This window comes from Aotus nancymaae, unplaced genomic scaffold, assembly GCF_030222135.1.
Source record: "Aotus nancymaae isolate 86718 unplaced genomic scaffold, 86718_ANA_hifiasm-v0.15.2.pri h1tg000017l, whole genome shotgun sequence".
In the NCBI taxonomy this organism is placed as follows: domain Eukaryota; kingdom Metazoa; phylum Chordata; class Mammalia; order Primates; family Aotidae; genus Aotus; species Aotus nancymaae.
Genome location: NW_026988429.1, coordinates 10,015,594 through 10,042,400, shown reverse-complemented (window position 1 = coordinate 10,042,400; position 26,807 = coordinate 10,015,594). Strand labels below are relative to the sequence as shown.

Genomic DNA, 26,807 nt, shown 5'->3' with positions numbered 1-26,807 from the left:
CTGCTGTGTTGAAATTTTTATTAATATATAATACTTTTCTTTGTCTCTTGTAAAGTTTTTTGATTTAAAGTCTATTTTGTCTGATATTAGTATAGCCATTCCTGTTCTCCTTCAGTTATTATTTACATGGAATAATGGAATATCTTTTCTCATCCTTTTACTTGTATCTTTGGAGCTAAAGTAAATATCTTGTATAGTTGTATCATTCATTCTGTTAATATTTCTTTTTAATCCATTTAATTTCAAAATAATTATTGATAAAGAGGTATTTATTTCTGTCATTTTGCTATGTGTTTTCTTTTTCATTTTTTGAGATGGAGTCTCACTCTATTGCCCAGGCTGGAGTGCAGTGGTGCAATGTCTGCTCACTAAAACCTCTGCCTCCCCGGTTCAAGCGATTCTCATGCCTCAGCCTTTTGAATAGCTGGGATTGTGAGCACCTGCCACCATGCCCAGCTAATTTTTGTATTTTTAGTAGAGACAGCTTTCACCATGTTGGCCAGGGTGCTCTCAAACTATTGACCTCAAGTGATCTGCCCGCCTTGGCCTCCAAAAGTGCTGGGATTACAGGTGTGCACCACCACGCCCTGCCTGATAATGGTTTTCTTTATGCTTCATTGCTTTTGTGTCTCTCCTTTTCTGCATTACTATATTTCTTTGTGTTTATTATTTTTTAAAATATTATTTTTAAAAATAAATTCTATTCTCATTTCCTTCTGTTTATATTCCATAGCTCCTTTCTTTGTGGTTATCATGGATATTGCATTTAATATCCTAAAGTTATAACACTCTAATTTTATTTTATATTAGCTTAACTTCAATACATAGAAAAGTTCTGCTCCTTTAATAACTCTGTTGCTACCTCACCTGTGATTGTTCTATAATTTTGTTAGTACAAAATTACAGTGTTATACAATGTGTGCCCCAAGACATAAACGAATGATTATTTTAAATGCATTTATTAGCCTCCAAAGTATATAAAAACAAAATGTAGAGTTTCAGTTTTGAAACTGATTATAGAGTGACTTGGTATGGGTCCCTTTGTGTTCCTCTTACTTGGAGTTCATTGAGCTTCTTGGATGTTGATAGTTTTTGTCAACTTTGAAAAGCTTTCAGCCTTAATTTCTTCAGAAATTCTCTCTAACTCATTGTTGTTTTTTTTTTTCTGTTTCTTTCTGAGAATCCCACAAGGCATATGTTGTTCCACAGCTTCCTTAGACTCTGTTCACTTTCTTCAATCTTTTTCTTCTTGTACTTCAAACACAATATTTTCTATTGTTCTATCTTCCAGTTTGCTGTTTCTTTCTTCTACCTTCCCAAATCTGCCCTGATTCCCTCTAGTTAATTTTTAATTTCAGTTATTGTACTTTTCAGTTCAAGAATTTTGAGATTTTTAAATCTCTTTATTGATATTTCCATTTTGTTTAAACATTGTTTTCTTGACTTTATCCACATCTTCCTTTGGTTCTTTGAACATTTTAAAAATAGTTGCTTTAGAGTCATTGTCTAGTTGATCAGCCATAAAATCTTTTTCAGGGGAAGTTTTGTTGATTTATTTTCTTCCTTTGAATGCACCACACATTCCTGTTTCTATGTATTTTTTATTGCTTGTGTGTGGTGTAAGGTTTGTTCTCACCGAGTTTAAAATGAAGAAACTGAGGTCAGCACAAGAAGATCCAATGCGAAGGGTTTATTCAGGCTCCCGGGTGAGGTTCTGCAGTCCGACAGGAGGGGCTGGAGAAGTCGCACGGACTCCTCTTAGACGTGGGTTTTTATAGGGAGTGAAGGAGCTCAATTGGTTGTGGGAGAGCAGGGTGTGGGCAAAGCAGGACTACTATTGGGTAAGGTTACAAGCCTTTGTTTGCATACAGGACTTGGCTGCTATTGGTTAGAATTACTCGGCTGCTATTGGCTAGAAAGACTTGGCTGCTATTGGCTAGAATTACAAGACCTTATTTGCATACTGGGCTCTTTAAGGGAAGGCCAGGCGGTGCGAGAAGGGGAGAAGGGAACATGCCTGAGCACGTCCGAGCTTGCCCGATCATGTCCGAGCTTGCCCGAACTTTTGGAAAAAAGGGGGTGGGGTGTGCATCCAAGCTCCCAGTGAGGCAACTGGCCTTACATGTGGTTTTTGATATTGGGCATTTGAATCTAATAATGTAGTAATTCTAAAAATCATATTATCTACTTTCCCTAGAGACTTTAAGAAATCATTATTATTTTTTATTGTTGTCAGCTGTCTCTGTGCCAGGGCTCAGTCTTAGATGTAAATTAATTTCTTCTCAGGTCTGCTCTGAGCCTGTGTCTGTCCCAGGGCATGCGCAGTCACTTTCTGATTTTCTCCGTATATGCAATTTGAGTGTCTTCATATTTAGTGCCTGGCTCTCAATAAAAGGAAAGAGAAAAAATGATGTAGGGGAAAGGATGCTGGTCCTTTAAATTTCCTGGAAATCACTTGTAGGGTGATGTTGCAACAATGAGGGGAGATGCACCAACAATGGCCATTCATCTATTTTTCTGTAACTCTGTAATCAAAAGTAGGCATTAGTAATTAGCGCACAGATCCCTGATGTTTGGAGAACAGGGTTATATTTGCCCCCTCTGGCTTCCACAAGCTATGTGCAGGTTGCTCCAAGAATGCCTGTTTAGCTGCCTGCTATGGGGTTGGTGGTGAGAGATGGTAGCTACTATTGTGCTTTGGGCTGATATTGAGTAAATAAAATAACCAGAATTTACTGTTCTAGATTTCCCTTGAAAGTTGCAAGCCTTTAATAAAGTCTAGAGTTCTAAAATAGCTACATCAGACAGGTTCTGCCAGTTCAATTGTTGTCTAGGTGAGAAGATAGATTTCTAGTGCTTCCTAGTCTGCTATCTTCCCAGATCCACTCAATAGTTCTTTATTAAACATCACTTATTTAAACTACTGTGTGGTTTCTGTCTCTGATTAGATATAGACTGGTGCAATGTACCTAATAGATGATTAGGCATGAGTAGAGAAAGAATTAGGGAGGTAGAAGGCAGATCAGAAAAAAAAAAGTGTCCAGTCTGAAGCAGAGGAAAATGAATAGAGTTTGATTTAAAAAAAAAACAAAACTTAAAATCTTCCACTCTAGAATTCTGTATGAAATGAAAGTATCATTCATTCAGAAAGCAAAATAAAGATATACTCGGCACAAAAAAAAGCTGAGAATATTTTGCAGCAACATATATAAAATATGTGAAATAATAATAAACTTTAGACAGGAAATATATAATCTTAGGTGAAAGAAGAAAGAAGCAGCAATAAGTGAAAAGGATCAAATATGGGAAATATGTACAGAGACTATTGAAAATGATATAAGATGGAGAGAGAGTAAAGATAGATGATTGATAGATAGAAGATAGATAGATGATTGAATTAAAGACAACAATAGCATAAAATATTGGAGAAGGGCACAAGAGTTAAATTCTTATCAAATCCTTTCCCTGGTCTTGGTCGCAGTTAAAATATTTGTTAACAGTAGGTGTCAACAATCCAAGAGTGCAGGTTACAATTTCTAGCATAAAAATAACAACATTTGATAAAAGTTTGTATAAGTAAAATCTAAACAATAAAATACCTTAAAATTGAAATAGATAAAAAGAGATAAAAAGGAACATAGAACAATATTTCTAGATAGAAAACACAAATGACATGGTAAGTCATGAATGTAATAGTAATTTTACTAAATACAAATGAACAAAATTCCCCAATTAAATGACAGTTAATATTAGATTTGATTAAAACTACTTTTTTTATTATAAGAAACACATCTCTAATAAAAATATAAGTATTCAGAATTTGAAAGGAAGAAAAATGATAGGACAAAACTATGTGACAATTGACATACCATGTAGAATGATAGAGTCAGTTGGGATTCTATGTACAGAATTGACAGAATCATTCACAAGTGAAAATATGTTCTCAATACCTGTTTACTGAACTTTAAGTGAAAAACAAAGCAAACACACACACACACACACAAACAGGACATAAGCACAGCCCAACAGCGGTTGCACTGAGAAAACTTGCAACATCTCAGACACAATTTGCAGCCCATTCATCAAACAAGATACCTTCAATTACAAGAGATGAGAGTGAAACAGGTGAACATAATTTTAGCTCAGAGAAAGTACCTCTTCCATTTCTCACTTAACTTTTATATGTGTTTATCAAATGAAACTAGTAGGAGCTAGAGCTAAATCATAGACCTTCCAGTGTACCTGGAACTAATCAATGAAACTACTTACCATAAATAAATCTGATAGCCAAGTAAATTGGGTTGATATGTCATATAGTTAAATTTCAACATTTGTCTTATCTGACTTGATTCTAAAGACAGTGTTACAAAAGTAATTTCAGGGTAATATTATAAAGTGTCTATGGTTCTGGGGTTGGAGTGGTTGCTACTTTATTACTTTTTTTTTAACCTGTACCATACACACACACACACACACACACACACACACACGAATAAAAATAAACAAATTGTAGCCATTCTAATGTCCAAAAGAAATAAAACTGTGTAGGAAGTATACTCCACAATGGTAAAAGGGCCAATATGCTAGAAATATATAACATTCTAAATGTGTATATTCCCAATAGCATATGCAAAGTAAAACTTATCAGAAATTATTAGAGAAATAGTCAAATTTATGATCACATTGGAATATTTTAATATTCTATTTTCATATGATATAGAAAAAATTTGAGGGGACATTATTTAAACATGCTTTGCTTCTGCAGGAGAAAATTAGAAAAAAAAAACCCAATGAAACGAAGAGTTGGTTTTGTGAAAAGATAAATACAGTTGACAAGTCTTTAGTTATACTAACTAAAAAAAAAGAGGACTCCAATTAATAAAATCATAAATGAAAGAGTAAACATTACAATGTACACCACAGATTTGCAAAGAATCATAAAAAGACTATTATTAACAGTTATATGCCAAGAAATTGTATAATCTAGGGAAAAGGATAAATATTTAGTAACATGCAACCTACCAGGACTGAATCATGAAGAAATAAAATGTGATCAGACCTATTCTGAGTAAATGATGTTGTATCAGTAATCAAATACCTCCCAGGACCAAATAGCCTTTTTGGTGAATTCTACTAAACATTTAAAGAAGAACTCATGCCAGTCATTCTCAAACTCTCCCAAAAAATTGAAGAGAAGGGAAGACATCGAAACTAATTATACAAGGTCAGGAATACCCTGAACTAAAGCCAGATAAGGACATCATGAAAAAAGAAAACTGCAGACCAATATCCCTGATGAACTTTAATTACAAAAATTCTCAACAAAATACTAGCAATTTGAACTTAACAGCACATTCAAATGATCACACACCAGATAAATAAGATTTGTCTCTGGTATGGAAGGCTATTTCAAAATATGAAAGTCAATAGATATGATACACCACATTAACAAAATGAAGGATAAAAATCATAATCTTTTCAACAGATGAAGAAAAAGTATTTGACAGAATTCAAAATCTTTTCATGATAAACATTCTCAACAAATTGGATATAGAAGGAATGTACCTCAACATGTATAATAAAACCATACATGACAAGCCCGCAGCTAAAATCATATTTAATGGTAAAAATATTAAAGTTTTTCCTCTTTTATCTGCAATAATACAGTGATGCTCACTCTCACCAATCCTCTTCAACACAGTTCCAGAAGTCCTATCCAAAGCAATTAGGCAATAGAAAAAAGTAGAAACATCCATATAGTAAATGAAGAGTGAAATTTTCTTCATTTGTAGATGACATGACCATATAAATAGAAAACTTTGAAGACTTAATCAAAAACTGTTAGAAATAAACAAATGCAGTAAAATTTCAGGATACAAAATTAACACACAACAATTAGCTGGGTTTTTCTACACTAACAATGAAGTATCCAAAAAATAAAATAGAATCATTTCATTTGCCATAGCATCAAAAATATATAAAGTAGCAACAAATCTAAGGAAATAAAAGATCTGCACATTGAAAACTATAAGACATTCATTAACAAAACTAAAGAATACACAAATGTAATGACATGATTTGTTTATTGCTTAGAAAAATTAATATTGTGAAAATGTCTTTTTTTTTTATTGCATTTTAGATTTGGGGGTACATGTGAAAAACATGCAAAGTTGTTGCATAGGTGCATTCATGGCAGTGTGATTTGCTGCCTCCCTCCCCCTCACCCATATCTGGCATTTCTCCCCATGCTATCCCTCCCCAACTCCCCCCCCGCTGTCCCCCCCGCTGTCCCGCAACAGACCCCCGTGTATAGTGCTCCCCTCCCTGTGTCCATGTGTTCTCCTTGTTCAACACCCTCCTATGAGTGAGAACATGTGGTGTTTGGTTTTGTGTTCTTGTGTCAGTTTGCTGAGAATGATGGTTTCCAGGTTCATCCATGTCCCTACAAAGGACGCGAACTCCTCATTTTTAATGGCTGCATAATATTCCATGGTGTATATGTGCCACATTTTTCCTGTCCAGTCTATCATCGATGGGCGTTTGGGTTGGTTCCAGGTCTTTGCTATTGTAAACTGTGCTGCAATGAACATTCGTGTGCATGTGTCCTTATAGTAGAACGATTTATAATCCTTTGGATATATGCCCAGTAATGGGATTGCTGGGTCAAATGGAAATTCTATTTCTAGGTGAAAATGTCTACACATTTTAACTAGTCTATAGATAGATTCAATGTAATCCTTATTAAAATTCAAATGGTATTTTAATAGAGATTAAAAAAGCTTACATTCATAAGGATCCATAACAGTTTCCAAATGGTTAAAGCAGTCTTGAGAAAAAAGAACAAAGCTGGAGGCATTGTGCTTCCTGATTTCAAAATGTATTACTAAGATAATGTAATTAAAATGGTATGATACTAGCATAAAACAGATACATAGGGAAACAGAATGAAGTGTCTATAAATAAACCCATGCATATGCAGTACACTAATATTTGATAAGGATACCAAGAATATACATAGGAGAAAGAAAAAGCACTTCAATAAATGGTGGTGGAAAACCTGGATATCTACATGCAAAAGAATACAATTGAATTCCTGTCTTGTATTATTCACAAAAATTACCTTAAAATGTATCAAAGATGTAAATGTAAGACCTGAACCATAAAACGCATTAAAAATTATAGAATAAAAACCTCCTTGACAATAGTATTGGTAATTGCTTTTTGGGAATGAAACCAAAAGTACAGCCAACAAAAACAAAATAAGTATGTGGGGCAGCATTAAAGTAAAAAGAGTCTGCATAGCAAAAAACAAAAATAAAAAATCAACAAAGTGAAAACACAACCCATGGAGTGGAAGAAAGTATTTTAAAACCATATACCTAATAAAGAATTAATACCCAAAACATGTAAGTACTCATAGGATTCAATTGCAAAAGCAACAACAACCACCAAAACAAAAAAAACCAGTAATCTCATTAAAAAATTAGCAAGGACCTGAATAGATATTTTTCCAAAGAAGAAATACAAATTTCCAACAGGTACAAGAAAAAGGCTCAAGTTCACTAATCATCAGGAAAATATAAATCAAAACTACAATAAGATATCACTTACAGATTTTTGGATGGCTATTATCAAAAAGATGGGAGATAATGGGTATTGTGAAGATGTATATTAAAATATTTAAGTAGGATAGATCTCATGTTAAATGTTCTAACTGCAAAGAACCAAATACAAAAAAAAAAAAAAAAAAAAAACAGAAACAAAAAGACACACAGAAGAACACAAGGAAATTTTTTTCAGGTGATAAATATGTTCTGTACCTTAGTTGTGGTGATGGTATCATGAGTGTATATGTGTATCTGAACTTATCAAAATGTATATATTTAATATGTGTGATTTTTCATATATTAGTTATATCAATAAAACTTAATTATAAAGAATAACCACCTATTATTGGCCTTTTAAATTATGAATCAAATCTCAAGGACTTTGCCTATCACTTAATTAACATCTCATTAACCCAGATAAACCAGTAACATTAAAGGTAGAATGAACAGTGTAAGAATTGTTCCTCTTCAATAGCAAAGCAACAGGGACAATTCATTGCCTATGCTGGGAAATTTGTACAAAAGTCTCTCTCATAAGACTTCGACATTGTAAAACAGGCTAATCTCTTACCACTGATGCTATGTCACAAAATCAGTACCCTCACCAGCAGCTATGTGCATCCTCACCCGTGCAACAACGAGTCATTTGAAATAAATGAAAGAATGCGATTACTTTTTCTAGCTGAGGAATGAATGTCATAAGGCAGATTTGTCATACCTCAGTAAAGGAAATCTCTATTGCATTTTATAGATTTTGATGTCTAAGAAGCTGTCATTTAGATATAGGACAAATGGAGACACTAAAATAGCTGAGAAGACAATTCTTAGATGGGGGGAATTACATTTGCCCCTTAAGGTTTCAAAATAGATAGTACTAACTAGACCATGAAAACAGTTGCTTGCCAGAATCGTTTTATCAAATTGAACAAACATTTATCATACCTAGAGCTGCAGCCTTTACAAAGCCCTAAAAGAATCTGAAGACCTCATAAAGTTAAAAAAAAAATTACTCTAATGGGAATACTGGAAGTACAAAATTACATTTTGACAAAAGATAAAATCAAAGTAGTAGGAAGGTCTATATGGTTGAATTTAAATGTTAAGTTTAAAGATTAAGTTTAAAGTTTAAGATTAATTTCAAGAAAGAAGCTAATTAATTCTTAAAAGACCATATGCATAATAGTTAAACCCTTGCAATATGGGATTAGACAGGTCTAGGTTTGATGCCTAGGTGATGAATCCTTTTGTGGCTTAGGTCCCTGACACACATGTACACACTGAATGCAACTTTCACTTATATGATCGCTTATGACCTACAGAGCATTATCTCATTTTAAGCATTATGAGACCAAGGCCCAAGTAATAGACTATTAATGTCAAGGGAGGTAGGGAATAGAACTGAAGCCTGCTTATCAAAATTCAATTTTCTAACTTCATCTCCAATATTACACATCTCTAATCAGGTTCTTGCTGTTTTTAATTCTCAGAAAGTTTACCTGTTATAATTAGAATAGATTCCAAAATACATAAGAAAGATTAGCATGCCCTGGTCCCCAGTAAATATCCTAAGCTCAGATCTGTACCTCCCCACAGCTTTCCATTTTTCCACTGGTCTTTATTCAATCTGTCAAACATAAAGTCTTCTAGCATCTTGTACTCCTTTATGATACTTGGCACACTATTAGTTTTATTGTTAGTTACCAGTGATTATTTATTTAATATCTGACTTCTGACTTAATATCAGCTAGAGCATAAGTTCTGTGTTGGAAATTCCACATTTATATTGCCTACTTGGCTTATGCTCAGTGCGTTGCAAAGTGTCTGGCACATAGGAAAGGCTTAGTTGTTTTCTAATTCATACACTTATTTCAAATAAGAAAATTATTTTTCTCTGAACTTATGGACCCTGTTCCTACTCTATTTTATCTGATAATTGGGCAGATTATCTCTTTCTCTTTTGTCAGCCTGTGTAACTTCTGCACATTCTTCCAAATCCAACATAAAACTCTACAAGACAGTTATTTCTCCTTTGTTCCATCTTTTCACACATTTGCTGTTAGAATCACACAGTCAACATTTGATTACATTCATTCTTTCTTTTCATAAAAGTACGTTATATTTCACAGCCCTGTGGGCTTTTTTTATAAGATATTTTTAAAAGAGATTCTGGAAGTCTTTTTTTCTCATTTATTTTCAGAGTCTATACCTGCTGAGCATCTTCAATGTGATGAGTAACAACTTGCTGACATTGATTGGGAAGATGCTGAAGAGTGGAGGGCAGTTAAGAGACAAAGGCTTTTGATGGATAGAGCACTTGGTCTGGAGCTGATCACAGAGAAAGCTTAGGGAAGATAGCCTTATTATTATTTTTTCTAAGAGGCTGCATGTCTAGAGATTGTGGTGAACATTTCAAAACTTATCTGAGAAAATAACAGGGTAGATATTTGTCTCTTAGGATGCATTCATGAAAAAAGTACTGACAAAGTCCGTGTGAAAACTAATAAGAAAGTCAAGGTTAATAGGAGATATTTGTGTGAGAATTCCAAACAACATTCACAGAGGTTCTAATTTAACCTTATGTGAAAAAGCAACACAGAAAGCAAAGCAAATACATTGTAATTTAAATCACAGTAATCTGTGTATTTGGCCCCTTTCATTCAAATATATATATGTTTAGTTTTCAAATATTGAATTTAATCAACCCAAAAGTACAAAAATTGACAATCTGACAGAAAAGAAATAATTGAATAGGCTTCCTTCTTTCAACACAAACAGAACTTGTGGACTGAGAAAATCTATTTGTTCCTTATTCATTCCATGTCATAAATCTATAGAACTGAACAACCTTGTTTTGAAAATCCTGGTCAGACAAGGAACATGAGGCTCTTAATCTCAAAATCCTGTACAACAACCTGTATTGGGCTGATAGGTTTGCCATTTTTCATATTAAACTGTAAATTCCTAGGGTTCAGAGAATTTTATTTTTGCATGCCTTTAAGCTACATAGTGTCTGACTTATAGAAAGCACTTTTTAAAATGAAATGTTAAAGAAATACAGGAAGGTGTCACGGTGGACGAAATATTTCCCTCGACAACAGTTTAGAGAAATGCATTCTGAACACACTTGACCTAAGTAGGAGCAGAGACAGTGAACCCCCTGCCTCAACATGTTTCTGGAATCTGCCTTCTAGAATATCTGACATTTCCTAGTTTATTTCGGCTTTAGGTTCAGCCATAGCTGGCTCCTATTAAAGTATTAATATGGTATCTGGGATGTGAGTAATGAGTAATACATTAAATCAATATCAGCTACATGAATTGGTGTATCAGATACACCAAGACAAAACCAGATGAAGGATGGAAACTTATATAAGTTTTGACAAGAAAGTACAGAGGGAATTATGGTCTGGGCTTGTCCTCTAAGAGGAAAACTACAAAGCCAGAAAAATGTTGAGGGAAATGAATAGAGCTAGAAAAGATCAAACTACACAGTTCACACTTTTGAAGTGGACCCACCACAGATAGTTCAGTCAGTGGTGTGACTAAGTTTGAGACCCTATTTGCTTAGGAAATTGATGTGATATGAGAAGGAATTACAGATATGAGAAAAACAGCATGCTAATTCCCTCATGGGAATGTCATTATAGTGGTACAGAAGTATATCTTATCTGTCCAGGGGCTAGTGATAAGCTACTTTCATGATTGGCTACTCAGCACAGTTATTTTGCCATCTGTAAGCCTATTTAAAGCTAGAGCTAGACCATACTATAAAGTGTTTATAATAAATGATGAAGTGGCCAGAACCATGGGTTACAAATCTGGTTATTCCTGGTCTTTTCATGAAATAATGATGAGAGTCTTTCCTTGGTTTTATTTCTTTAATCTCAATTTCACTCCTTTCTTCAACCTAAATCAAAATTCACACTAATCTAGTACATTGTTTCTTTTTAACGCAGATGATTCCATGGATAGATTATACTACACTTTCAGCAATTACAAAGTATACTTTCCCAGAAATACTGGGCTTTGAGTCTAACGTGGAGGATCAGAACCCTTCTTAAACATGTGGAGATGGTAAGGAAGAGTGGGAAAAATAAGCAGAAAAGAACACATTTTTCACGTCTGTAGCCCTGCTCCCAGTGGGAGGAAAGGAGATGACTTAACATTAAAACAAGTATGTATGTAATTATTACACAGGGCTTGGCTTTCTATTTGTCAGATGAAGATTGTGTTTGTGGCTTAGACAGTAATATTGTTATTATAGGATATCACCATAAATACATCTGTAGACAGCCCTGTCCATTCCTGTTATCCACCTATTACTTTTCAGAGCAAACTGATGGTGCTAGATATGGTTTATTATACATGGCTTGGGGACAGGAGGTGGGCTTATCCAAACATGCCCTCCTGGGGTCTATGAAATGTAAAATGCTATGATGCACAAATACACATACCATGGGGGAATGATCTGCCTGATCCTGGAGAGCCGACACATTGTGCCCAGAGCACAAACATCTTTTCTTCTATCCTCATTATTAATCCCTGTTTTTTTGTCAACTAGACTACTGAAATATCTTGTATCTAATATTGCTTTAAGATACCTACACTCTCCTTCAACCCTTTTTTATGCTGCACCCAAATGATACTTCCAATGCTGAATTTTGATCATATCATTTTCCTTATTCAAAATCTCTCAGTAGCCCACATAATTCAATCCAAACACCACAGCAAACATATATATATCCTGCTTGGTCTGTTGTTTGTTTGTTTGTTTCTTTCTTTCTTTCTTTCTTTCCTTCCTTCCTTCCCTCCCTCCCTCCTTCCTTCTTTCCTTCCTTCCCTCCCTCCTTCTCTCTCTTTCCCTCCCACCCTCCTCTTTTCTTTCTTTCTTTTTTTCTTTCTTCTTCTTTCTTTCTTTCTTTCTTTCTTTCCTTCTTTCCTTTCTTCTTTCTTTCTCTCTTTTTTTCTCTCTTCCTTTCTTCCTTTCTTTCCTTTCTCTCTTTCTCTCTTTCTTTCTTGACAGTCTTGCTCTGTCATCAGGCTGGAGTGCAGCAGTACAATCTCTGCTCACTGCAACCTCCGCCTCCTGGGTTCAAGCAATTCTCCTGCCTCAGCTTCCTGAGTATCTGGGACTACAGGCTCACGCCACCATGCCCGGCTAATTTTTGTATTTTGAGTAGAGACAGGGTTTTACCATGTTGGCCAAGACAATCTCCATCTCTTGACCTTATGATCCACCCACCTCAGCTTCCTAAAGTGCTGGGATTAGAGGTGTGAGCCACCACACCTGACCTCCGTTCTTCCTTTCTGGCTTCCTCTTTCATACATGCTAGACAGTCTAAACCATTTGTCATTTAGGGGATATCACAAAGTCTTAAAAATGTGTAATAAAAGTGATTGAATAAAAGGAAAAAAATCCTCTGAAATTTACTTTTTGCTAGTCTCAGATCTTTGTATATTGATTAGGTTCAGTTTTAAAACCAGGTACACCATGCTGTGAGTCCCTTGAGGTTAAAAGTTATGTTGTATCTCATTCACTGCTGTATCCCCAGGGTCAAACACATTTTTAAAGGAAAGATGGTAGGAGAAAGGGAGAGAGAGAAAGAGGCTTGATTAGGATAAACCTACCTTAGGAATGTTTCCAGAACAATTGGGCTCCAATAAGTTGCATGTTTAGTTAAATAAAAATGAAAGAAAACACAACTTGTTTCAATGCCTACTGTAAAAAAAATTCTCAAGCACCTTATGCCATATTAATTCTAGTATGGTCATAGTTGAATTTCTCTTAGCTGAAAATATTTGGTTCCTATTCTATGTACTCATTTCTCATGGCCAGGACCAGTGGAATATGTATTATAGTTGCATTTAATGTGAATTGTGCTCAAAACATCACAAATAAGGTGTGATTTTTTTTAAAGTAAATATATGTAGTTATTTTAGCTTCCTAAGATTTACTTTTACATAGTGAAATATAAGTTCTGGTAAAAAAATGTTTACTAAAAACAATTTAGATTTATTTGCTTACTGCAGTTTTAGACAGGAAGAATTAAGAAAGTGGAGGTCCCGCTGTGAGCTTTGGTGCTGCTGCTAATTTTGCTTATGTAATGGTTGAAAAGTAAAAAAAGATAGTGAGGATTTAGGATGAATATGTATATAATAATAAAGATCAATTAAATTAAACTGAAAGTCCTTTGCACCTAAAATAATAAACACAAACAGAACATCTTTTAGTTCTTGATTTCTTAATACAGGCATACCTCAGAGATATTTTGAGTTCAGTTCCAGACCATCATAATAAAGTGAATATTGCAATAAAAAGAGTGAGCTACATTAATTTTTTGATTTTGTAGTACACATAAAAGTTATGTTTACACTATACTGCAGTCTGTTAAGTGTACAATAGCATTATGTATACAAAAAATATATATGTATCTTAATTTAAAATACTTTATTGTTAGTGATCATCTGAGCCTTCAACTAGTCCTAGTCTTTGTGCCGGTGGAGCGTTTGCCTCTATTTTGATGACTGCTGACTGATCACGGTGGTGGTTTCTGATCAGGGTAAGGGTGGCTGTGGAAATTAAAATGAGAGAGCAATGAAGTTTGCTGCATGGGTTGGTACTTTTTTCCACAAAAGATTTTTCTGTAAAATGTGGTGCTGTTTGATAGCATTTTATCCGCAGTAGAACTTCTTTCAAATATGGAGGGACTCTTCTCAAACCCTGCCACACTTTATCAGCTAAGTTTAAGTAATATTCTAAATCTTTTGATGTTAGTCCCATAATGTTCACAGAATTTTCACCAGGAGTAGATTCCATCTCAAGAAACCACTTTTGGCTGGGTGCGGTGGCTCACACCTGTAATCTCAGCACTTTGGGAGGCCAAAGTGGGTGGATCACCAAGTCAGGAGTTCAAGACCAGCCTGACCAATATGGTGAAACCCTGTCTCTACTAAAAATTTAAAAAGTAGCCAGGCATGGTGGTGTGGGCCTGTAATCCCAGCTATTCAGAAGGCTGAGGCAGGAGACTCACTTGAACCCAAGAGGCGGAGGTTGCAGTAAGCTGAGATCATGCCACTGCACTCCAGCCTGGACAACAGAGTGAGACTCTGTCTCAAAAAGAAAAAAAAGGAAACCACTTTTATTTGTTGTCTGTCAGAAGCAAATTGTTATTTATGTAAGTTTTATCATAAGATGGCAATAATATAATTACATCTTCAGGCTCCACTTCTAATTCTCTTGGCATTTCTTTCACATCTGCTGTTATTTCCTCCACAGAAGTCTTAAATCTTTTAAAGCCATTCATGAACGTTGGAATCAACTTTTTCCAAATTCCTGTGAATATTGATATTTTGACATCCTGTAGTAAATCACAAATGTCCATTATGATATCTAGAATGGTGAATCATTTCCACAAAGTTTTCAATTTACTTTGCCCAGGTCCATTAGAGGAATGACTATGGCAGCATTAGCCTTATAAAATGTATTTCTTAAATAGTAGGACTTGAAATTCAAAATTCCTTCTCAATCCATGGGCTGCAGAATGGATGTTATGTTAACAGGCATCGACATACATACACATAACCATTAACCTCCTTATACATCTCTATCAGTACTTTTGGGTGACAAAGTGCATTGTCAATAAGCAGCAATATTTTCAAAGGAATCTTTTTCTGTAGAATAGATTTCAATAGTAGGCTTAAAATGTTCAGTAAACCATGCAGTAAATACATGTGCTGTCAACTAGGCTTTTTTTTTTTTTTTTTTTTTTTTTCAATTATAGAACACAGGCGGAGTAGTTTTAGCATAATTGCTAAGGGCTCTAGGATTTTCTGAATGGTAAATAAGCATTGGCTTCAACTTAAGGTCGCCAGCTGTGGTAGCCCCTAACAAGAGAGCAACCTGTTTTTTGAAGCCAGTCATTGACTTCTCTCTAGCTAGAAAAATTCTAGATAGCACCTTCTTCTAATAAAAGAGTGTTTCATCTACACTGAAATATGCTGCTCAGTAAAGTTACCTTCATCAATGATCTTAGCTAGATCTTCTGGATAATTTCCTGTAGCTTCTGCATCAGCTCTTTCTGCTTCATCTTGTACTTTTATGCTACAGAGATAGCTTCTTTCCTTAAACCTCACAAACCAACTTTTGTTGCCTTTGGACTTTTCTTCTGCAACTTCTTCATCTTTCTCAGTTTTCACAGAATTGAAGAGAGTTACGGCCTTACTCTCAATTAAACTTTGGTTAAGGAAATGCTGTAGCTGGCTTGATTGTCTATGCAAATCACTAAAACTTCTCCATATCGGTAGTAAGGCTGTTTACTTTCTTGTCATTTATATGTTCACTGGAGTAGCATTTCCAATTTTCTTCAAGAGCTTATCTTTCGTACTCACAACTTGGCTAGTTATTTGGTACAAGAAGTCTAGCTTTCAGTCTATCAAAACTGGAGACATGCCTTCGTAAAAAATGATTAGTCACATACAGATTTTGATCAAAAGTGATGGAGAAGGAGAGAGTTGTAGGAACAGCCAACTGGTGGAGCAGTCAACACACACACAATATTTATCAATTAAGTTTGCTGTCTTATTTAGGCATAATTCATGGTACCCCCAAACAATCATAATAGTAACATCAAAGATCTCATATTACCATAGGTCACCATAACAGATACAATACAAATGAAAAGTTTCAAATAATCCAAGAATTATAAAGACATGACACAAAGACATAAAGTGAATACATACTGTTAATATATTGGTACTGATAAACTAGCTCAACCCAGGGTTGCTACAAACAAACTTTTAATTTGTGAAATATGCAGTATCTGCCAAAAGCAATAACATGAAACACAATAAAATAAGGTATACTTGCATATTTCAGGCATTGTAGAAAAGTTTCTTGATTTAAGCCCCATGATAATTTTAAAAGTTGGCACTGCTTCCTCTTTGAGATGAAGAAATAGGTTTGAAGTCATTGATTTTTAAAGGTTCTTATCACAGTATTCTTAGTGATTCATTAACATTTTCATGGCTGTTAGGTCAAACTAAATGCCTAATAGTTTGATATATTAAGTAGTATAGGTCTAAACAATTTAAGTGTTTATGTTTTAAAAAGCTAGTAGCTGATTTAAAAATCATGTAAATTCAAAGGAAAATAATTTCAGTTTCTTAGATAACAACAGCTAGGTACTAATGGGATGTGTGTGCCTATTGGGCACTTCCCAATTTCCCAAATCTCAGAATCACATTGGAATCATTAATCTCATTTTCTATTCTTTACTGGTCTTCATGAATTACATAGGTTTTTGTTTGCTTTTGTTTTTAAATTATATCATACACAGATGCAGAAAAGATACATCATGGAAAAGAACAAGTGTAATCTAATGTTGAAACTGTGAAATAAGTTAGTAACTTCCCTGATTCTGACAGATGTTGAGTATCCCTGTGCTTTTCTTGGAAAATAAAAATATCCTGCAGTATTCCTCTGAGTTTGCTGAGGAGTCCCAACACGGTTTGAACTGTGGAGTTAAGTAACTTACTCAAACTCACGTGGTCAGAGAAGGAGTAAAGCTGCAATTTGAACCTAACTTTGTATGAACCAAAACCAGAGTTTTGGGCTGCTGTAATTTCCTAGGATCACACAGGTCTATCAAAAGGTGCCAGGGTCAGTGGATAAATGTAAACAAACATGTCAGGAAATACTTCGCAGATAGTGTTTCTCAAAAGAAACAACATTAAACTGTGCCTAGTTAGTCCTCTGGTCACTCAAGTCTTTATTAAGAAGTACTGTGGAGTCTATGAGAAAGTACTGTCAAAAGTTTCTGCTTTTCTAGGAGTTTATAGTCTCTTGCTCAAAGACAGAAAATGAATTTTCAAAATTTAACTCAAGCAAACTCAGCTCGTATCCACAAGCTAACGGTCTTTGTGTTCCTCTGATGGAAGCATTTTTTTTCAGTTGTAATTTTGCTTGCAGGAAAGTAACATTTATACCTACAATAAAATGTGTTGGTCTAATTAAAAACATTGGACTTTAAGCAAGCAACTATTTGATTCCTCTGGTTGCTTATTTGTGTTTTTGTGGTTGTTAAAAATTTTCCATGTTGCTGTTTTTATAAATATTACGTAATTTTTACTGTCTCATTTATCTCATTCATTTAAAGTTACTAGTTTTTTAAAAAACAAACAAACAAGCAAAACAATGAAAAAATGTTAGTATTTCATAATATAATTGCTTTAGTTGAATTACTGAGGCAAAAGTAGCCATGATAATGAGAAGCCCTATAAGGTCCAAAAAGGTCCACTGCCAGTCCGCTCTATAATTTGATTATAATCAAACTATTTTTCAAATAGTATTATTCTTAAAATATGTTCATGAATTCAGCAGATTTTTGGTTTCCTGTATTACCAAATGGAAAGATTTAATATATTCTCTTTTATAATGTACTATATATCAGTACTTTCCAAGCAAATTTTCTAATATATTCATTTAAAACAAAATTAGTTCATCCAAGTGAAATAAAGACTACTCCCTTACAAATTGATTCTCTATAGTATCTAAGTGTGAATTCCCAGCAGAGTACACACAGATTTGAGAGGGAGGAGCTCAAACAGCCATTATAGAACCTTTAGGATCATTTTTATTTCAAATGCTAAGAATTGCAATTTCAACATTTATCAATACAGAAAGCAAATCTAAGTACAGTACCAAGTTTTACAGCTGACTTTTAGGAATTAATACTGCATAAATTACATAGGTTATGCAAAAGTTCAAACTGTCTTTTGTAACTATGTCAATGTATTTAAATAAAGTCATTTATTTGTGTCATTTATATGCTGTTTAAGGTCTAGAATAATGATATATATTTTTTGCATCCCAGAAAATGTGTTTTTTAGTAGGCATTAGTCAGCTGCAGTTTTTATACACATTAAAATATCAAAATTAATTATTTTTATAAGAACAGAATGCCATTGAATTAGTGAGTGAACTGATAAGTGACTACAACAGCTTCTGAGATGAAATTATTTTTAAATGTTTGACTTTATTTAACTGAATGGCACTTTAAGCAAGGAAAATGCTATAAAAAGACTTAATTTCGAGTGAGAGATCCAAGATGGCTGATCACTAGCAGCTCAGGATTGTAGCTCCCAGTGAAAGTGCAGAGAACGAGAGGACGCCACACTTTCAGACAAATTTTTGTTGCTCACGGACCAGGAAATTCCTAGTGGAGGAGCCCCATGGGTTGCCAGTGCGACTCTCATGGCTGGTGTGGCGGTTTTGCCGGCGCCTTGGCGTGGTGGTTCTTGGTGCAGAGTAAGTGGGACTGGGTCCCCTTTTGGCCAACGTTTGGAGCTCCAGGAAGGCAAAGTCACCTATTTAGCTGATTGAAAGATGGACTCAAGAAGGGAGCCAGACTGGAGATTCCTGGGCAGAAAAGCACTATCAATCTTAACACTGCTGTTTTGGCCGGTGCAGTGGATTGCTCAGATTTCGGCACTGGGAATCAACAAGTTGGACGTCCACTCAGAGACCTAATTAGAAAGTCGGTATTTACAAAGACGACAGATGGATAAATTTATAATGAAGGGATGAAACCAGCCTAAAAAGGCAGAGAATTCTCAAAATCAGAACATCTCTCTCTCTCTACAGGGGATCACAGTTCTTCATCAGCAATGGAACAAGGCCTGATGGAGAACGAGTGCTTTCCATTAACAGAATTAGGCTTTAGAAAGTGGATGATAAGAAACTTCTGTGAATTAAAAGAACTTGTTCTAACCCAATGCAAAGAAACTAAGAACTTTGAAAAAAGGTTTGACAAAATGCTAACGCAAATAGACAATTTAGAGAGGAATATAAGTGAATTGATGGAGCTGAAAAACACAATACGAGAATTTTGCTAAGTATGCACAAGTTTTAACAGTTGAATTGATCAAGCAGAAGAAAGGATATCAGAGGTCGAAGACCAACTTAATGAAATAAAATGAGAAGACAAGATTAGAAAAAAAAGGATAAAAAGGAATGAGCAAAGTCTTGAAGAAATATGGGACTATGTAAAAAGACCTAATCTACATTTGATAGGTGTACCTGAATGTGATGAAGAGAATGAATCCAAGTTGGAAAATACTCTTCAGGATATTTTTCAGGAAAACTTTCCCAACCTAGTAAGACAGGACAATATTCAACTCCAGGTAATACAGAGAACACCACAAAGATATTCCTCAAGAAGACCAACCCCAAGACACATAATCGTCAGATTCATTAGGGTTGAAATGAAGGAGAAAATGCTAAGGGCAGTCAGAGAGAAAGGTCAGGTTACCCACAAAGGGAAGCCTATCAGACTTACAGCAGATCTCTCAGCAGAAACCCTACAAGCCAGAAAAGAGTGGGGGCCAATATTCAACATCCTTAAAGAAAAGAACTTTCAACCCAGAATTTCATATCCAGCCAAACTAAGCTTTACAAGCGAAGGAAAAATAAAATCTTTTGCGAACAAGCAAGTACTTAGATATTTCACCACCACCAGGCCTTCTTTACAAGAGCTTCTGAAAGAAGCACTGCACATATAAAGGAACAACCAGTATCAGCCTTTCCAAAAATATATCAAAAAGTAAAAAGCATCAACATAATGAAGAATTTACATCAACTAATGGACAAAACAGCCAGCTAGCATCAAATGGCAGTATTAAAATCATATATATTATTATTCAAACTGGATAAAAAGCCAAAACCCATCGGTATGCTGCATCCAGACCAATCCCACATGCAACGATACACAAAGACTCAAAACAAAGGATGGAGGAAGATTTACCAACCAGAGAGCAAAAATAAATAAATAAATAAAAAGCAGGAGTTGCAATTCTCGCCTCTGATAAAATAGACTTTAAAGCAGCAAAGAGCAAAAGAGGCAAAGAAGGACATTACATAATGGCAAAAGGATCAATGCAACAAAAAGAGCTAACAATTCTAAATATATACACACCCAATACAGGAGCACCCAGATACATAAGACAAGTACTTAATGACTTATAAAGAGACTTAGACTCCCACAGAATAATAGTGGGAGACTTTAACATCACATTGTCAATATTAGACAGATCAACGAGACAGAAAATTAATAAGGATATCCAGGACTTGAACTCAGACCCAGAACAAGTAAACTTAATAAACATTTATAGAACTCTCCACTTCAAATACACAAAACATACATTCTTATCAGTACCACATCACAGCTATTCCAAAAGTGACTACATAATTGGAAGTAAATCACTCCTCAGTAATTGCATAGCATTTCATAGGTTTAAATGAAATATTGGTTGGCTGCTTGTTTGTTATTTTCTTCCCTTATTCCTTCCTGTCTCCATTGTTAAGCACAATTATTGGCATAAAAGAGGTTTTCAATACCCATTTCTAGACTGCATTCTAGCCTGGGCAATAAAGCAATACTCCCATTTTCTCTCCCTCTTTCTCTTCCTTTTTTCTTCCTCTCATTCATTCTTTTTTTCTCTCTTTCTTCCTTTTTTTTTTTTTTTAAAAAGACAATTTCAAAGATAAAGGTCAGGGAAGGCATGTGAATGAGAGGTTTTTTGCAGAAATGCAATTAGAGAGTAGATCTCTACTTGTAGCTTTGTGCAGAAGCATACGTTGGCTTGAGTTTTATCATTACAATTTTATCAGAATCCCATTGAACACTAACCTCATGATTCTGATTTGACTATTTAGGATTAGCTGTCCCACAGGAGTCATGATTTCTTCTCTAATAACTTCGTGGTTTCGCTTTCTTTCACACTTCTGTCCCTATTGACAGCATACAATTTTTCTTTCCTTTTTTTTTGGTGGTGGTGGAGGGGTAGGCTCTGATGGTGGTACCTTTCATCAGCTTGATTATAGATGAAAACTAATGGTATTTTCTTACCCATTTGTTTTCTGATGCATCCATTGAAAAAGTGTTTATTCAGCATCTATTTTCTGGGATTCAAGATGACCAGTATGATGCAGAACAGTTTAAGGCACAAGCCACTGTGGCATACAGGAACAGGAAAGTATTGCAGGAGATTAAGCAAGGGGAGTCTATAATGTGATCATCACTATGAAGGCCATCTCTGGGCTAAGGGCTTCACCACTACCCCGGATAACTAATGTAAGCCTCATACTTTTACTGTTGTTCTTATATAATTTATAAACTTCTTTCTATACTTATATTTCTGTTAATGATTTTTTATTACATAACTCTAGAAGATTTATTCCATGTTTGCCATGTAGTTCTACTCAGACAGTCTAGAATTCAAATAATATTTTGTTTTTGCTAGGCAAGTTTCATGACCTGAGTCAACTATGAACATTTACAGTTATTAGTCAATGTCTACATTAGCTAAACTGTAGCATCTGACTTGATGTCATTCTAAAATATTTCCTTCAGGGCATTTTCTTCACTCTGTAATTGTTAACTGTTTTCCTATTTATTCTGTCACTTAAGTTATTATCTCCTTAATTAGAGAATATTTTTCAAAACAAAATTTGGGAACATTATAATGTGGTAAAAATAATATTTGAGCAAGGGTTGGAGATACCTGAGATTTAGTTTGCATCTGCTTTAAATTAGTGTACCAGTTTGCTAAGTTTGCCATAATGAAGTACCACAGAGAATGAGTAGTTTAAACAACAGAAATGTCTCTTGCAATTCTAGAGGCTAGCTGTTGAGCTGAAGGTGTCAGCAGGTTTAGTTGCTTCTGAGGGCTTTTGCTTTGGTTTGTAGATGACTTTCATCTTCATCTGATTTTACACGGTCATTATGTTATCCTAATTTCCTCTTCCTGTAAGGATAACAGTCACAGTTGGGTAGTCACCACCCTAATATTCTTATATTAACTCTATTTCCTCTTTAAAGAGCTTATCTCAGCCAAGCATGCCGGCTCACGCCTGTAGTCCCAGTACATTGGGAGGCAACCGCAGGAAGATTGCTTGAGGCCAGGAGTTCAAGATTAGCCTAAGTAACACAGTGAGACTTCTGTCTCTAAATAAATTTATAAATAGCAAGCCTCCAAATACAGTCATATTAAAAGGTACTGAGGGTTAGGACGTCAACATATAAATTTGAGGAAGACACAGTTCAGGCCTGTAACAATGACCTTTGGTAAATTTTTGACTTCAGTGGGTTTATTTTTTTCCTCACCCAAAAAGGTGAGTTATTAGTGTCCACATGTTCTTACCTCTCTCAGTATCCTGAGGGTCTATGAATATGTTGACTATATATCCCATTGTATGGAAAAAAAAAACCCTATTGTTGGAAAAGTTTGGATTTTGAACATATTCAACATGTTGATAGTTGATGATCTTAATAATGGCAATAAAAAGTGATATCCATAAATGCCTTCTGAGTCAGTAAAAAGTCATTGATGTATACAGATATATTAATTGAAAGAGCTGGTATTTAATAAGCTTATGTCCTATAATAAGTTTATAATGGACAGGCATATACTAGTTTGTAATTGTAATGTAATTTTAACATCTTCAATTTATTGCTCTGTCACAAATCTTGTAAGATTAGAAGGACAACCATTACATCTGTTCAGTTTGGTAGATAAGCAAAAAAATATAATGTTGAAATATCTAAGACCATGCATTGGTAAGCAGCAGAACTAAGATTCAGAGTTAATCAGAGGTTAAACCTTGTGCTTTGTCTATGATACTATGCTTACTCTTTTAAGGGAACAACTAAAAAAATATATATATTTTGAACAAATATTATTATTTAAGTCCTTGACAAATCTAGGTGAAATCTTTACCAAAAAGGAAAGGTAGTTAAATTATAAGAGAAATAAATGTGATGTCAAATTGCTAGTGTTGAGTAAATATTGCTTTGTTCATTAGAACAAATAAATGTCAAAAAAAATGTTAGTCTCAGCTAAGGGGTTAAAAAAAAGTCTCAAAGAAAATTGAGTGCAGAAAATGAGAAGAAAGAAAAATGAATTAAAATGAGGCAGATATATTCGATGTATGAGATTATAAATGAGAACTTTAATATTAACCTGAATTACAATATAAATGAAAAGACTAAAATCAACACATCCAGTTAGCTAAGGTTTGTTGCAGATGGAAAAGGAAATCAAACAAATCCATACTAAATCTCATGCTTATTATCTAGGGTACAAACAAAATGACTCCAAAATATCATTAAACTTTCTCCATCTGCAAAACTGTTTATCATATTTTGTTTTTATGCATTCTATGAGAAAAATGCTCCCCAATGAAATACCATAATCATTCCATTTTTTACTGTCAATCTATTATCTACTGAAATGCACTAAAATTAAACTTTAGCATTGATATTAGCTATTCCATATCATCAAATTAAAAACTCCTTTCCTGATTCATGGCACAGTCTCTCCTTTATGTTAGTGCCTGTGTTTCTATCTGCTCCAGGAAAAGATACACTAATTTATTTATTTAGCAAACCCTCACATACAGGCCAGGCAGTGATCTAAGTCTTCATGAATATTAACTCATTACAAATATAAGCTCATGAGTCTCGTTTCTCAGTTATTTTAGACAAAGATTTTAAGATCTTATAGCCACACAATTCCAAAACAGCTGATCTTACTGATTTTCCAGGCTCCTCTTCTCCCTGCCACCTCCAAATATACATACAACGAATTCAGTATTTCTGCATTTTATCATTCCTCATCAAGTGTTAGGAGGTAGGCAGTGTAACAAAGTCAGTATGTGCACAGCATGTTGGCTTTGAAGATTCGGAAAGCTCTACTCTGTCATTTATAATGACAATATCCCACTGCCTCCTCATCATGAATTGTCTAATCAAGATGCGAATGCATACTGTCACAACATAGTGGGAACAACTATTAGCTATAGGAGAAGGCTGAATATTGTTGGGGGGTAAGAGTTGAAGAATGAGCATACCCAAAATATAGAAAGGAGAAGATTCTGAAAAATAATGTGCCCAGTTTGGTATGGAATGTATGCCAGCAAGGAATCACATTCAAGACAGTCAGCTAAAGCAGATAGGCACTTCGTAAAATTATAGGACTGACTAGGCAAGCAGGATGACTAGTCAAGGAGCCAAGATGAGAGAAAAGCATATGAGAGCAAGTCACTTTGCACTCATCCCCCATGGAGTCCCTATTCTACTCTTTCTGTAGTATTAGGACCACAGACTTTTTTTCTTGCTTCTCCTACATGAAAATTTGTTTGCTATTGATCCTATTCCCTTAGCAATCCTGTTCTTTGAAACTACTAATTAAATAAGTTCATGTATTAAGTGACATTAGTGATATTAACTCAACAGCTCTCCCCTCTGGAGTGCATTTGTAACACATACAGACATGCACATACACATATGCTACATATACATATATATACATATACATACATATATATATACACACATATATAGATATATAACTAAACACCTTCATTACATAGAATACAGTAGGCAGACAGGCAGTTTGTGAAGTACTTCAGGAAAAAGGGTTTGCTTTTCTTCAGAGAAGACCTTCACTATTTTCATTGGTACTGAGGGGTGCTTGTCTCATCCCAGCGATGGAGCAGTGACTGGAAAGGAAGTGATAAAGGAGGAGAGGGAAGGATGCTGGAAAATGCAGCCAATGTGGTGGAAACTTTTCAGGCCAGCTAGACTTTCTGCAGGTTAATTGATTTTATTTTTGAAATAGCATTTGAAAGGCTTCTCTAAGGTTCATGAGTAAGAAGATTTTTAGGCAAGACTATGGCAAAGACATGTTTATGGTAGACACTGTGTCATTTCCCAGTTTATGGTACCCGTTTGGGGAATATGTTTATATCCTTCTTACTGCCGGCATTTACCAAGCATAGACATCACTTGCAGAGAGTGATTTATTTTTTGCACGATTATATTCTGAAAGACTTTCAGGTTACAAGAAACCTTTGAAATTACAGCCCATGATTTTAAGATTAATAACTGTAATTACAGGGCTCTGTTATAGCAGAAAAAGCTGTAGCTTGCCTGTGAGATTGAATATGAAAGGTCCCTGGTCCAAGGGAATAATAAAAGCTTGTTTTTCTGCAAGGGCAGCCAGTAACAGGAAGACACTTTCTCCTGGATAACACACGGGGGTGGTGAGGGTTAAAGTTTTTCTGAAGTTATGGTGATTCTCTGTAATCTAGCCCTGAAGACCAATTCAGGTCATAATCACTTTTGTTTGATTTTGTGTGTGTGTGTGATGCCAACACTCACCTGGGAAATTAGGATTGTTTTGACCCTGTCTCCCCAACCTCATACTTCAAAGTTTGCTGTGATTTAAAATGTTCCCTCTAGTAGCTGCAGCCCAGCAGAACTGCAATCTGGTTAGACAGCAACTTCAGGGACATTCATTTCTCTTAATGATAAGTGGCCAGAGTTAAGCAAAGACCTAATAGTCAATCTATACTTTGGGGGAACAAGGAACTATACCCCTACCACAAGAAACCCTTAAAACATTTATAATGATGACAAAAGGCAATGTTAAAAGTAACTCTAATAATTTTAATTAATCAACTTAATGTCTTAGGGGGCGCTTTTAGAAGAAAGAAGGGAAAAAGGTAAAATAAAATAAATGGAGTTGGAGAAATAGTAGGAAGTAAACTACAATGGACTGCATGAAGGGACAAAGGCATAAAAATATAGGAAGAGAGGTAAAAATAACCTGGAAGAGCAGAAAGATAGAAAACATAAGAGGGAGTAAGAAGGAATGAGAGGAAAAAAAAAAGTCATTGACAGAAAGTAAAACTGAGGAAGTCTAACAGAGTTGACTGACAGGAAGTACAGAGATAAATGACAAGTCTAGCTGACCTGAAACTGTCTTGACCCAGTTGCAAGGTCCTGTCTAAGGGGAAGGTGAGTTCCCCATCTTGAGCAGCTAATTAAGTATTTGATGCTCACATGCACCCACCATGTCACCCTGGGGCCAGGCAGCAGGCAACAGACAGAGTCCATAGAAATAACTCAAATTAGACAACCTACAAAAAGATTGAGAACCTAGCTAACTGCATCTGAGTATCAGTGTTCAGTGTCATACCATCAAATACATTCTTATATCTTATAAATTAGTGTTATGAAATATTATTGAGGTGATATATACCTGATATGACAACCCACATTTAAATACTTGAAGAGAAATAGACTTTTAAGCCAGTATCTTGCCTATTAGGGAAAACTCTCAATTCAAACAACCTCATAT

General features: G+C 35.0%; 1 long non-coding RNA gene across 1 annotated transcript in view; it reads left to right on the top strand.

The window, feature by feature from the left end:
* The first annotated feature begins 2,087 nt into the window (after positions 1-2,087).
* LOC135275613 (uncharacterized) overlaps positions 2,088-26,807 on the top strand; it is a 36,062-nt gene continuing 11,342 nt past the window's right edge. The window contains exons 1-2 of the long non-coding RNA XR_010343229.1: positions 2,088-6,106; positions 6,687-11,681. This is a non-coding gene — a long non-coding RNA (uncharacterized LOC135275613). The remainder of the gene's footprint in view (positions 6,107-6,686; positions 11,682-26,807) is intronic.